Here is a 13,531-nt window from a genome sequence, read left to right as displayed (position 1 = left end):
CTTTGCCTAGCAGGATGCCTTCTATGAGAAATGGAGTCTCCTCTCATCACAGGAGCGTCCCCACCCTTATAAGGACTGCTTTGAGACATTCCCAAGGTCAACATTGTGGAGAGATATAGTAAAAGCTTACCCTTGTTATCTTTCTTTCTTCGAAGTCCATAGGGTCCACAGGGCACCCGCCCTGACGCACCTGGCTTCATATGGGCTGTGTTACTGGTCACCGGTTTTCCGTCTCCTCTGTGAGTATGGTTCTTGAGTGTTCCAGTCTTCTCTTTCTTTCCTCCTCCGGCCTTTGGCTACTTACAAACTGAGGTGCCGTTGGCTTGGGGGCGGGGTTATAGGGAGAATGGACCCAGTGCATCCTGGGAGCTTTAACTGCGTGGTGCCCGGATTTGGTTCCCAACTTATACCCCAAGGTCAACCCTGTGCACCCTATGGACTTCGAAGAAAGAGCGATAACAAGGGTAAGTTCTTACCATATCTCTTATTTTTATTAACTAATTTAAAAAGATAGAAACTGCTATCTAAAATGTAATAAAGTATTTAAATAAGATATAAATAACAAGTTTGAGTAAATTTAACCATTTTGATAAAAATTCCGGCCTCCACCTTCTTTCACTAGCCGGTCAATCTCACTCCTAATTATATTTATTTTATCATTTCCTATACAATTTTAATACCTAAACTATTATAATGTTTTATATAATTTAATAAGATAGAAAATACTATCTAGAAAGTAATAAAATATTTAAATAAGATATAAACAACTACTTGGAGTAAAATTTAAAATTTTAGTTAAAGTTACGGCCTCCACCTCCCCTCACTAGCAGGCCTATCTCACTCCCCTGATGTTATTTATTATATAATTTGCTATATTATGTTTTATCTAATTAAAAAAAACATAGAAATGTTATTTAAAAAGTAATAAAAGCTATATATACTAAGTTGGACTCAATTTTAATATTTTAATTCCGGCCTCAACCTCCCCTCACTAGCCAGTCAAACTTTATACAAATTTTAACGCCTAAAGTATTATAATATTTATATAATTTAAAAAAAGATAGAAAATACTATCTAAAAAAAAGTCATAACATATTTAAATAAGATATAAACAACTTCTTAGAGTAAAATTAAACATTTTAATTAAAATTCCGGCCTCCACCTACCCTCACTAAATGGCCTATCTCACTCCACTAATGTTATTATATAATTTTGCTATAAAGTTTTAATAGCTAAAGTATTATGTTTTATCTAATTTAAAAAATATATAAATGCTATCTAAAAAGTTATAAAAGGTACAAATTTGTTATTCAGTTTCAATAACTAAAGTATTTTAATATTTATTATAATGTGGTTTTTATCTAATTTAAAAAAAAATAAGTTGGAGTAATTTATTTAAATATTTTAATTAATGTTCCGGCCTCCACCTCCCCTCACTAGCCGGCCACGCTCACTCCTTATGATATTTATTTTATAATTTAGTAGATACAATTTTAATACCTACAGTATTAGGTTTTATATAATTTAAAAATAGACTACTACCTAAAATGTAATAAAATATTTAAATTAGATATATCAACTAGTTTGAGTAAAATTAAACATTTTAATTAAAGTTCCAGCCCCCACCTCCCCTCACTAGCTGGCCTATCTCACTCCACTGATGTTATTTATTATATAATTTTGCTATACAAATTTAATAGCTAAAGTATTATAATGTTTTATCGAATTTAAACAAAATAGAAATGCTATCTAAAATTTAATAAAAGGTATAAATACTAAGTTGGAGTCAATTTTAATATTTTAATTAAAATTCTGGCCTCCACCTCCCCTCACTTGCTGGCCATTCTCACTCTGATGTTATTTATTATATAATGTGTTATTCAGTTTAATATCTACAGTATTTTAATATTTAATATAATGTGTTTTTATATAATTGAAAAAAGAATAACAAGTTGGAGTAATTTCAATATTTTAATTAAAGTTCTGGCCTCCACCTCCCCTCACTAGCCAGCCAAGCTCACTCCTTATGATATTTATTTTATAATTTAGTATATACAATATTAATACCTATAGTATTAGGTTTTATATCATTTTAAAAAGATAGAAAATGCTATCTAAAAAGTAATAAACTATTTAAATAAGATATAAACAACTAGTTTGAGTAAAATTAAACATTTTAATTAATGTTCCGGCCTCCACCTCCCCTTAGTAGCTGGCCTATCTCACTCCACTGATGTTATTTATTATATAATTTTGCTATACAATTTTAATAGCTAAAGTATTATAAATGTTTTATCTAATTTAAACAAAATAGAAATGCTATCTAAACAGTTGGAGTAAATTTTAATATTTTAAATAAAATTCCGGCCTCCACCTCCCCTCACTAGCCGGCCATTCTCACTCCTCTGATGTTAATTATTATATCATTTACTAATCAATTTTAATATTTACATTCATTTAATATAATGTTTTATTTAATTTGAAAAAGAATAACAATTTAGAGTAAAATTAAATATTTTAATTTAAGGTGCCTACACACATATCGATTTTTTTACATGATCTAGCCGATTTCGATGCATTGGAACAATAAATCATGTAAAAAATGGTCAAATCGTGAGTCCCCACTCACGATGCGAAGTGCATCCCCGCTGGTCGCACATTGCACCCTCAGATCTGCGTGCTGTATGGCAGATCTGACAATCTAGGATGCAAAACACTGTAAAAAGTCTGGATGCAGGAGAGATTGTATGAAGATTGGACACCAAATCATGTGCAGATCGTGTGCAGAGCTGCTGGGGAGAGTTTCAAGGAAAATCATACACATTGGCTATTCGTGAGCACATCGCTATGTGTATAGGCACCTTAAAATTCCGGCCTCCACCTCCCCTCACTAGCCGGCCATTCTCACTCCTCTGATGTTAATTATTATATAATTTACTAATCAATTTTAATATTTACATTAATTTCATATTTAATATAATGTTTTATTTATTTTTAAAAAGAATAACAATTTAGAGTAAAATTAAATATTTTAATTTAAGGTGCCTACACACATCGATTTTTTACACGATCTGGCTGATTCCGACGCATTGGAACGATAAATCGTGTAAAAAATGGCCAAATCGTAAGTCCCCACTCATGATGCGAAGTGCATCCCCGCTGGTCGCACATCGCATCCTCAGATCTGTGTGCTGTAGGGCAGATCTGACAATCTAGGACATGATGCACTGTAAAAAGTCTGGATGCAGGAGAGATCATATGAAGATTGGACACCAAATCATGTGCAGATTGTGTGCAGAGCTGCTGGGGAGAGTTTCAAGAGAAATCATACACATTGGCTGATCGTGAGCACATGTGTGTAGGCACCTTAAAATTCCGGCCTCCACCTCCCCTCACTAGCCGGCCATTCTCTCTCCTCTGATGTTATTTATTATATAATTTAATATTCCATTTTAATATCTACAATATTTAACTATTTAATATAATGTACTATTGTGTAATTTAAAAAGATAAAATGATGATATCTAATAATGTAATAACTTAAGACTATTTTTTATTATTTTAATAATTTTGTATTATATATGAATATATTTATTCATATTTTGACTAAATCTGAATTTTTTTTTTGTATAATATAAATATTTACCTACCTTAGCTTACCTTACTAGACACTATGGGTGCCTCAACCTCTGTCTCCTGTACTTCTTGGGCTTTGGAGAACATATAGTAGATCTAATAACTGATGATGGCCGATGTTATGCCATTATTCGTGACTTCGGCTGACGGAGGGGCCAGGTGTTTTTAAGTGGGCTATATCTTGTACTGCAGCTTCTGTTGAATGGAACCAAGGGCTGCCCACTCCTGTGTGTGATGTTATTCCTCGAGAATCTGGGGAGGTGAATGCACCTTCATTGGTGGCTGTAGGTAGAAATCAATCAGACAAATTTCATTTGAAAGAAGTGAGGCAAAATCTCCTGGGCACATAAGAAAACTATGGGTTATCTGTAAGTAGTGGTACCTAAAAAAGGCTAATATTTTTCTTCCTGTTCAGCAAATTTTTTTTCCTATAGTGGAAGCATAACCAATTACAGCAGTGACATGACATTAGGACTGTTTTAAACATTGTCATAATTATGGTTCTGATTACTCCCAATGATGTAAATTGTATTTAATCTGAGACAGTCCTGAGAGCCAGTACTCCTGGGATTAATATATCTCGAGAATCCTTTAGAAATCATGCTGTATGTCAGCAGGGATTTTCTATGGAGGGTGGCCTGGGACCATACATTAAAGTAATACTTTTCATAATTATTATTTCCAGAGTTCTCTGTCATCAATGTAAGTAATAGAATCAGTCATATGACTTGTGTCATGCTTGCGTACTAACCTTATTTAAAAGGGAGAGACACCCAGTAGCTCCCAAAATAATTTATCTAACTTCAAATTTCATATGTCTATGTGCATATAGGTATATTCTGTTTAATTACACTATTATTCATACTCCGTTATGGTTTAGGGCAACACTACACCATCCATGGGCAGCACGAATGGGGATCCAGTCTAAAGATCTACAGTAAAAAGGTAGACAATGTCTAGATAGAAACCAGATGTTAGACAGTCAATAGGTCGACAGGGAGAAAAGGTCGACAGGGACAATAGATTGACACACTAAAGGTCGACATGTAAGAAGGTCGACTGGTACTAATGGTCGACATGGTCAAAAGGTCGACATGAAAATGATCAACATGTTTTTGTTTTTTTAAGGGTTAGGTTTAGGGTTAGGCACTTACCGGAGGCTTAGAGTTAGGCACATATCCCAATGGTTAGGGTTAGGCACTTACCCTGACGGTCAGGGTTAGGCACCAGGAGGGAGGGTTAGGCACTTACCGGAGGGTGTAAATTAGGCACTAGAAGGGACGGTTATGGTCAGGCACCTACCCCAATGGTTAGGATTAGACACCAGGAGGGAGTGTTAGGGTTAGGCACCAAGGGGAGGGTTAGGGTGAAGGTTAGGGTTAGAAAACGGGGAAAAACATGTGTTGACCATTTACATGTCGACCTTTTGACCGTGTTGATAATTTGTACCCGTCGACTTCCATGTCGACCTTTAATGTGTCTACCTTTTGTCCCTGTCGACCTATTAACATCTGGTGTCTAGCTAGACATTGTTTACCTTTTTACTATAGATCTTTCAATCCACATCCGCACGGATGACATAGTGGTTATAATTTTTTTCTCACAACACTGAGATGATCAGTTCAATTCCTAGTCATTGCTGATCTGTATGCAGTTTGTATGTTCTCTCTGTGTTTGCGTGGATTTCTTCCCACACTTCAAAAACTTACTGGTAGGTTAGGTGGCTGCTAACAAATAAAAAAAAACTAATTTGTATGCGTGTCCATTTGATAAGGTACATTGGGCCTGGTTCAGTAAGGATAGCAGCTGCGATTAAGCACGCAATCGGCCAATTGTTGCATTCTGCGCATGCGCAGTGATTGCAAATACGTGCTATAGCGCATATTTTACCCCAGAATGGCTGACTAGGACCCACTTTTAGAAGATGATCGGGTCCCACAGGACACGCTATGATCAGGCTCTGTGCAGTGTGCACCAGTCTCCCAGCCAATCGCTCACTACCTGTTTCCCCAGCCAATCACTGCCTTAGTCTCTTCAGCCATTTACAACCTGCAGTGTCTCCCTCCCTCTCTCCCAGCCGCAGTGTCTCCCTCCCTCTCTCCCAGCCCGCCAGCGCAGCTCTTCGATCTGCCGAGTTCTCTGCTCTTTCCTCCAGGTCAGTCTCCAGCGGTGCCTCTGCATGCTGTACAGGGTGCACCGAGCCCGGGAGCCGCCGTCAGCACCATGTAACTATGCATAGGCATAACGGGATTACACTGTTACCATATACATTGCACAATGGCTTGTACTCTCTTGATTAAACAACATAGCAGGGAAAGTGTAATTAAGTTCAGTGTGTGAAATCTCAATGCACATACAACCACTTCATTAACATTGATGTCAGTGGGGCCAGACCCAGGCGGTAGGCGTTCCCATGGGAACGCCTCCGTCTGGCAGCCACGCCCCCGGCACGTCCACCAAAGGGGGCGTGCTGTCAATCAACATCGACAGCACGCCCCCTTTGGTGCGAGACCCGGAGCGACGGAGAGCCCGTCGCTATCCGGGTCTCGCGCATGCGCACGACAGAGCTCCCTCCGTTGTGCGCATGCGCAGTGGGGCAACATCGACCCGCTTGCGAGCGTCCTTTGCTCGCGAGCGGGTCTGAATGACCCCCAATGTTTGGACCAATGTTTCAGCCTAATAGTAAGTTGGTCAGTTGATTTTCGCCTGCCAAAAGTTTGACACCTGCTCACATGAGGAATGAAAGCGCTTTTGTATTGTGAAGCCGTGGTTACATTCTCTGTTGCAGTCTTTGAATGATGCAGCGTTCCAGATTTCTGCCAGGGGGAGGGGAGGGTTAGGGAGCGCGGAGGGGGAGGTTAGGTTTAGGCTCTGGGAATGGAAGGGTAAGGAGAGGGTGAGGGTTAAGATACCTACCGACAGGATACCTGCAACAGGTTAGGCTGTAACTGGTGAACAAGCCCGTGATCAAAGTGTGAAACGCACGTCCGGCTCAGATGGGTACCCACACCTCATTACTTTCTCCGGCATTTGCAATAATCTCTGCTACTTCAATATACACCATACCACTGAGGTACATTTTCTTCTGACTAAATCGCTCTCTCATCCGGTCCGGCGCTGACTACCTGCAGTGCTCTGTTTGAGTATCAGGAAGCATGCCGGTAACCTCCTCTATACGGACATCATAGGCGATTTCATCTTTTTTCTGATTTGTAAATGGCGTGAGCCCGACTCCTTCTGTCCTACCTGGTCACTGCTTTTTTAAGAACACATCTAGTTCAGGGGTCCAATCACGGTAATACAACTCTTTCTCTTTAATGATCTATACACACTACCCCTGTCTGGTTAGATGAGGATACTTATACTGTTTCTATCATTCTTTTTTCTGTATATCGCTTCATGTTATATCAGATATTAAAGGGTAATGTACATGCTAGTACTCCTTGATAATGATGATAGGAGCGTGGATCAACAACCTCTGATTCACATTTTTTGTACGAACTATGCTGTATATTCGTTATTTATTCTACTGAAGAAGCGAGATAACTGAATATAGAAAGCTATTGAGTTTAATATATATGCCCTGAATATTTTTTCTTTCTTTCAAAGGACTTTAGGCTGCTACATGTTGAATGCTATGTGATTATCTATGTATCAATGCCTTGTCCTCTATTTATTCCAATTAAATGCAGATTTATGATATGATATGTACTAGCATGCGCTGGGATATGCTAGAACAGAACTGCTGTTGGAAGATTTCATAGCTACCTTCAGACTGTCTTATATGATACAAAGCTTATACCTCTAGATTTTCTCTACCATTGAAGAATCCATCAAATGTTACTGTTTTTGTGACCTATTTTACAATGTGTCATTCTACTCGACACATAATTGATAAATTATATCAATGAGAGTAATGGTGCATACACACGGTCAGATAAAAAGGACGGTATAAACGATTACGATATCGTTTGATTGTTTATATCATCCTTTTTTTAGCCCCTCCAACGACCAAATGAACATCGATGCGCGGGCACGGATGGTCAATATCGACTATCGCCAGTGCATGCAGGCCAACCTGGTCGATATCGACCATCGCCAGTGCATGCAGGCCAACCTGGTTGATATTGACCAGGTTAACCTGTTTACTATAGGGACCTGTGATCAACGATCATGGGTCTTTATAGTAGTTTGGTGGTTGGTGTATGTGCTGGATGTTCGATATCGAACATCCAGCACATGCAGGACGATCAGACAATAATATCTAATTGTTGTCTGATCGTCCCGTGTGTACGGGCCATAACAATAATAATATAGAGTGCACTCTGAACCAACATGGGAACACCTCCGTTTGGGCTGCCACCCCCCCGGCCCGCCTTCCAAACGGGGTGAGCTGTCAATCAACATCGACAGCTCGCCCCCTTTGGAAAGAGACCCACTACGACCTGCGCTGTCGGAGCCGGCTCCCTCGTGCACATGCGCACTGGACAAACATCGAGGCATCCGAGCGGTCGTAGACCGTACGGCCGCCTCTGAATGAAGCCCTCTGTCTTTTTGTTGTTAAAGAAGATGCATGTGCGTTAGGCTGGGTTATTATACTTTTACATTTAAGGCAGATTATTACATTTCCAATAACTGATTAAATTAGGTTGATATTGTATTTTAAGATAAATTAGAAAGTAAAGGGCCTATTCTTTATCGGGGGCAATAGGCCCCGGATGATTAAATATCTCGCCGCGGGGGATACTTAAATCCTCGCCGCAGAGGATACTTATCACCGGAGCAGTTCATCATTGCCCCAGTGATGGGATAGCTGCTCTGCTAAGAATATTTGCTGTTGAAAGCCCAGCGTCTATTTGAAAAGTCAATAAAAACTAATAATTAAAAACAAACAAATAAAAGAAGCCCAGTGTCTGGTAACACAACATAATATCATCACCTCTTCCCATGAAAAGATTAGATTATCCCTCCCATGACTCCCATAATCTAATGAGGGTTGTGATAAGTGTAAAGTGAACATGCTGAGATTCCTATATGTTACCTTCCAGCTCTATGCACTTACTCTGCCGGGTATGAATGGGGGCTGTACACGTAGATCTTCCAATGCCATCCAATCCATACCCGTGAAGAATGGATGGAAAAGAATGTCACCATTGACGCCCAGACGCCTCTGAGGATCCGTACACAGGAGCTGAAAAGAGCAACGTGATTGCAACTAAAGTGACAGGTCAGGTATCATTTGATCCCTTATACCTAGATATTTGGTAGCAATATAACTCAGTCACACAAGAAAGCTTTACCCTTATCTGAGGATGTGCATCTAGTTTAGGGCTAACACTAGGATAGAATATGTCAGTGGTAAAGTGACTCCTGCAGCAGTGATTGCTCTGGCGTGGAGTGTTCCTCAGCTACCACTTGTCTTTGGGTGTCAGTTAGGTGTAACCAATAATAGTAATGTGAGGTATGTAATACAGATTTCCCTATATCTTCAGTTCCTCCATATAGAGCTGCCTGACCATTCATAGCAAGAATAACTACATGACAGGTACTAGATAATGGGGGTTTTATAGAAATAACATACTGAACATCAGGACACATTGTACATGATATGCTTGTACTTAATGCTCACACTCACCTGTTCAAGGATGTCTTGTGTAGAAGGACTCAGATGACAGTCCGGCAACACAGAGAGCTTGCAGAAGAGCCGGGGTTTGCCCGTGGTCAGCTGGAAAAGGACCACGCCAAAGGAATACCAATCTACCCCGGCATCATACTGCTGTTCTAAGCGCATCTGTCAATAAGAGGAAAACAGTAGTCACATACAGGACATGAGGATGGACAGTACATAATACTACATGAAAGAATATTAGTACAATGGGGCAGATGTATGAAGCTCTGGGAAGTGATAAAGGGGAGAGTGATAAACGACCAACCAATCAGCTCCCAACTTCAAACACAGCCTGTAACATGACAGTTAGGAGCTGAGTGGCTGGTCTTTTGTCCCTCTCCACTTTATTACTTTCCAGAGCTCCATACATCTGCACCAATGTATCATTCCTGCTGATATTTTGGCTGCTGCCTGTGGGAGGGGGGATGGGTTTCAGCGAGAATCGCATTATCAGGCCATCCATAGCAGAGCATATACTGTAGCATAAACATATAGAATAAGTACCAAATATTAATATCACACTACAGACTGGGTCAGACAGATTGCAGGGGCAAGGGTAGGGCAACTCACTGAAGCTAGCAGGAGTCTCTGCTGGGAATCCATCAGTAATCAGTGACCTGTACCCAATGTATAGGTGAGCAGACAGTTTGAAGCAATGATAGGAAGGAGACAGAGCAGCAGAGTAATGGTGACATGGAATGTGCTAGGATAAAACAGACCTAGAAGGGTCCTTATGGTAGTCTCCTGCGTGCTGCAACGTTAAGGAATAACCTCATTGCATTAAGGTGTTTCCCAAAGTGTAATATTAATTGCCACTGCAAATATGTATGACCTGATGGCAGATTGAGAAACTTGGACCATACATGTCAGCTGAATGAAATCTCTTTGTATATATACAATTTAAAGGAATATTGGTTCCACATTTACAGATAAACATTTATAGAACCAGATACTGACACATTTCAGTATTTTCATGAGCCTCTAGGACAGTGGCTCCCAAACTTTTTTGAACCACGACGCCCTAGAGTATCGGCATTGTTTTCATGGCACCCCTAAGCCAAAAGTTTGTTATTGAGAAATTCAGAAAAAAAATGTAGTGTTAGTTTTGGGGAAATCAACCTGACACCCACTAAAAGATGCTCTGACATGGGGGTTCCCTATGGTACCCCCGATCTGGCTTGCTGAAGGTATTTGGTGTTTTTAAACGGGCTCAATAGCTGCTAAATAGCGTTTTTCTATACCTGATGCAGAATAGCATTTAGGAGTTTTTTTTCCAGAAAACAAGTTATCCCAGCAAATTTGAAAATGGGAGCCAGCATATTTAAAAGTTGCTAAAGTGAAGTTGAAAAAATCGTGAAAAATCCACCTTCCGCAAGCACCTGCAATCCAAAAAACACTTGGGGCATACTAGGGGACCCCCCCAGAGTCAAGTTCACTAGTTTTTAAGTTTGTATCCCCCCAATTTTTTTTTTGCCCCCTTTTTCAAAGTGATTTTTAGGGGTGTCCTTCAGTGGTTTTTTTTACATTTTGGACACAGACAGACTACCTTTGGGGGACTGTCTGAATGCTGCACGGGGGTTCCCGCAATGTTGCACCCCAAAACCCCAATTCTGCACTTTTTTCCGCCTCCCATTCATAGGCGAAACTTTTCCGCCTATTACATTGCATTAACTTTCCGCCTAGGTGGAAAGTCTTTCAAATTGAATACGGGGTAAAAGTCAAACAGGCGAAAATGACGTCATTGGTGAAAAGTTTCTGCCAAAAACATGCAAAAATGGACTTTTCACCTCAAATTGAATACGGCCCTATGTATTGTATTTTAGTAACTAGAATTATATCTGTATTGTATGACAATGACTAATTCAGTGATTGGGAAATACTCGCTATAGCGCGTTTTTATGCGATACAGGAAGTGAGGTTTTTAAAAATGACCGGGTCCCCCAGGATGCGCTGTGTGCGCACCGCAGAACAGCTAGTCAACGCCGGCAGTGATTGGTTGGGGAAATGCTTCCAGCGGTGATTGACTGCTGCTGCGCACACACAGCAGCCAATCCCCGCTGGCAGTATTCACCAACCAATCACAGCCGGGGGTGTCTCATCCAATAGCCGCTGGCTGTGTGTTGCACCTGACTTCCGCGCTGATCCAAGTGTCCTATCTCCTAGAGTGCCTGACTGCCTGTGCGAGGCTGAGCTTGGAGTACAAAGTAATGAGGACAGCAAGCGCCCGACTCTTCCAGCTGATTAAAATGATTCAGAGCGTGGCAGCTGGGCACAGTGATGGGACTGCAGCTGGACTGTGTCTACCTCCAGCCCCCTCACAACTGATATGCCATCAGGACGCTTCACCTATGAGACGGACAGAGATCTGTTTCCTTCAACTGAATGATGCAGCTCCGCTCATACCTATTTCATTAAGCACCCTGCAGAAATCTGTGACAGGGCGCCACCTGCTGTTCACCACTGTTATTATAGGTTTTATACATAGATTATGACCCTTATTAAATCCTACTCTGCTCTCCCACCCCTGTTCCCCGTTCCCCATGTCTGTACCACTTCTGTTCTCCTGTGTACTCTGCCCTCCCACCTGTGCCCCCTGTTCCCCTCTCCCCATGTGTGTACCCCTTCTGCTCTCCTGTGCCCTTCATTCCCTCCCATCACTGTCCCCTTCTCCCCATGTCATGCTCAGTGCAAAATATTAGCTATAGTGAGTTTTTACACACTACAGGTAGTGGGACATAAATTGTGATGGGACCCAGAAATTGTGGAGTAGGACCCAGATTTTTAAAAGTGAGGGGTCCTTGGGACCCACATTTTTTTTTCATCAGCACGATCACTGCTAATTTGCTCTATGTATTGTATGGGTGTCACTCGATTGCTCTCTGTATGTCTTTTACTAGGATGCTTTTTATTGTTTGGTGTCAATAAGAGGAAAACAGTTATCACATACAGGACATGAGAATGGACAGTACATTATACTACAGGAAAGATAATTAGTACAATGTATTATACCTGCTGATATTTTGGGGGCTGCCTGCAAGAGCAATAATATAATAATCATAATATATAGTATGTAATATATAGCCTATATTGTGTGGCGGTCACTCGGTTGCTCTCTACATTGTATGGCAGTTATATGAAAGCTCTGTCTATGGTTTGCCAGGTGATCACTAGCATGCTCTTTACTGTATGGTGGTCACTAGGTCACTCTGTATTACATGGCATTCATAAAAGTACCCTTATATTGTATGGTAGTCACTTGGATGCTCTCTGTATTATATGGCAAATACTAGGGTGGTACTACTTCTTGGGATAAGGTCACCTACTACGATGATCGGGACACCATCATTCCTTTAGTACAGCAATTTCCAATTGCTGTGCTGCTGGCGGTTGTGAAGTGTGCTGTGCCGCGGGCGGTTATGAAGTGTGCTGTGCTGCGGGTAGTTATGAAGTGAGCTGTGTCGACGGCGGGTGTGAAGTGTGCTGTGCCGACGGCGGGTGTGAAGTGTGCTGTGGCACGGTCAGAAGCGGCTGTCAGAGGTGCTGGTCACATTATAGAACTATGGACTGGGCAGCACTGCCGCTGAGCTCCTCTGTGACCTGCTTAGACGCGGCGGCGTGACATCACAGGTCACACATGCCACATTGTCAGCCCGCTATCCCGCCCGCCTGCATGCCCGCACGCTGCTGACAGCTCTGCACTGTGTGAGAGAGACATGTAGGTATGTGGGAGCCAGTGTAATGTTTTGTTTTTGGTGGGGATCAATGTTGTTGATATGTTTCTGTGAGGGCAGCCAATGGTTTTATATATTTGTGGGGGATAATATGGTTTATATTATTCTGTTCCTGCCATCCAATGTTTGTCTGTTTTTATTGTGGGGAGCAGCAATGTGGTTTATATTTATTATGTGTGGCCAGCCAATGTGATTGTTTTTCCTGAGGGAAGCAATGTTTTGTTTTGTTTTTTGTTTCTGTGGGGGCCAATGTATGTGTTTTATTTCTGTGGGGGCCAATGTATGTGCATTTTATTCCTGTGGAGGCTAATGTATGTGTTTTATTTCTGTGGGGGCCAATGTATGTGCATTTTATTCCTGTGGAGGCTAATGTATGTGTTTTATTCCTGTGGGGGCCAATGTATGTGTGTTTTATTTCTCTGGGGCCAATGTATGTGTTTTATTCCTATGGGGGCCAATGTATGTGTTTTATTCCTGTGGGGGCCAATGTATGTGT

General features: G+C 41.0%; 1 protein-coding gene across 3 annotated transcripts in view; it reads left to right on the top strand.

The window, feature by feature from the left end:
* IL21R (interleukin 21 receptor) overlaps positions 1–13,531 on the top strand; it is a 203,464-nt gene that overhangs the window by 37,050 nt on the left and 152,883 nt on the right. The window contains exon 2 of one of the 3 annotated variants that reach the window (XM_088451873.1): positions 8,685–8,863. The exons of the other annotated variants lie outside the window; for them this stretch is intronic. The gene's annotated coding sequence lies outside the window, so the exon portion shown is untranslated. The remainder of the gene's footprint in view (positions 1–8,684; positions 8,864–13,531) is intronic. 3 annotated transcript variants of the gene reach the window in all.

Source organism: Taudactylus pleione, unplaced genomic scaffold (assembly GCF_031769625.1).
Source record: "Taudactylus pleione unplaced genomic scaffold, aTauple2 ptg000032l, whole genome shotgun sequence".
Lineage (NCBI taxonomy): Eukaryota > Metazoa > Chordata > Amphibia > Anura > Myobatrachidae > Taudactylus > Taudactylus pleione.
This window is presented reverse-complemented; position numbering and strand designations above follow the sequence as displayed.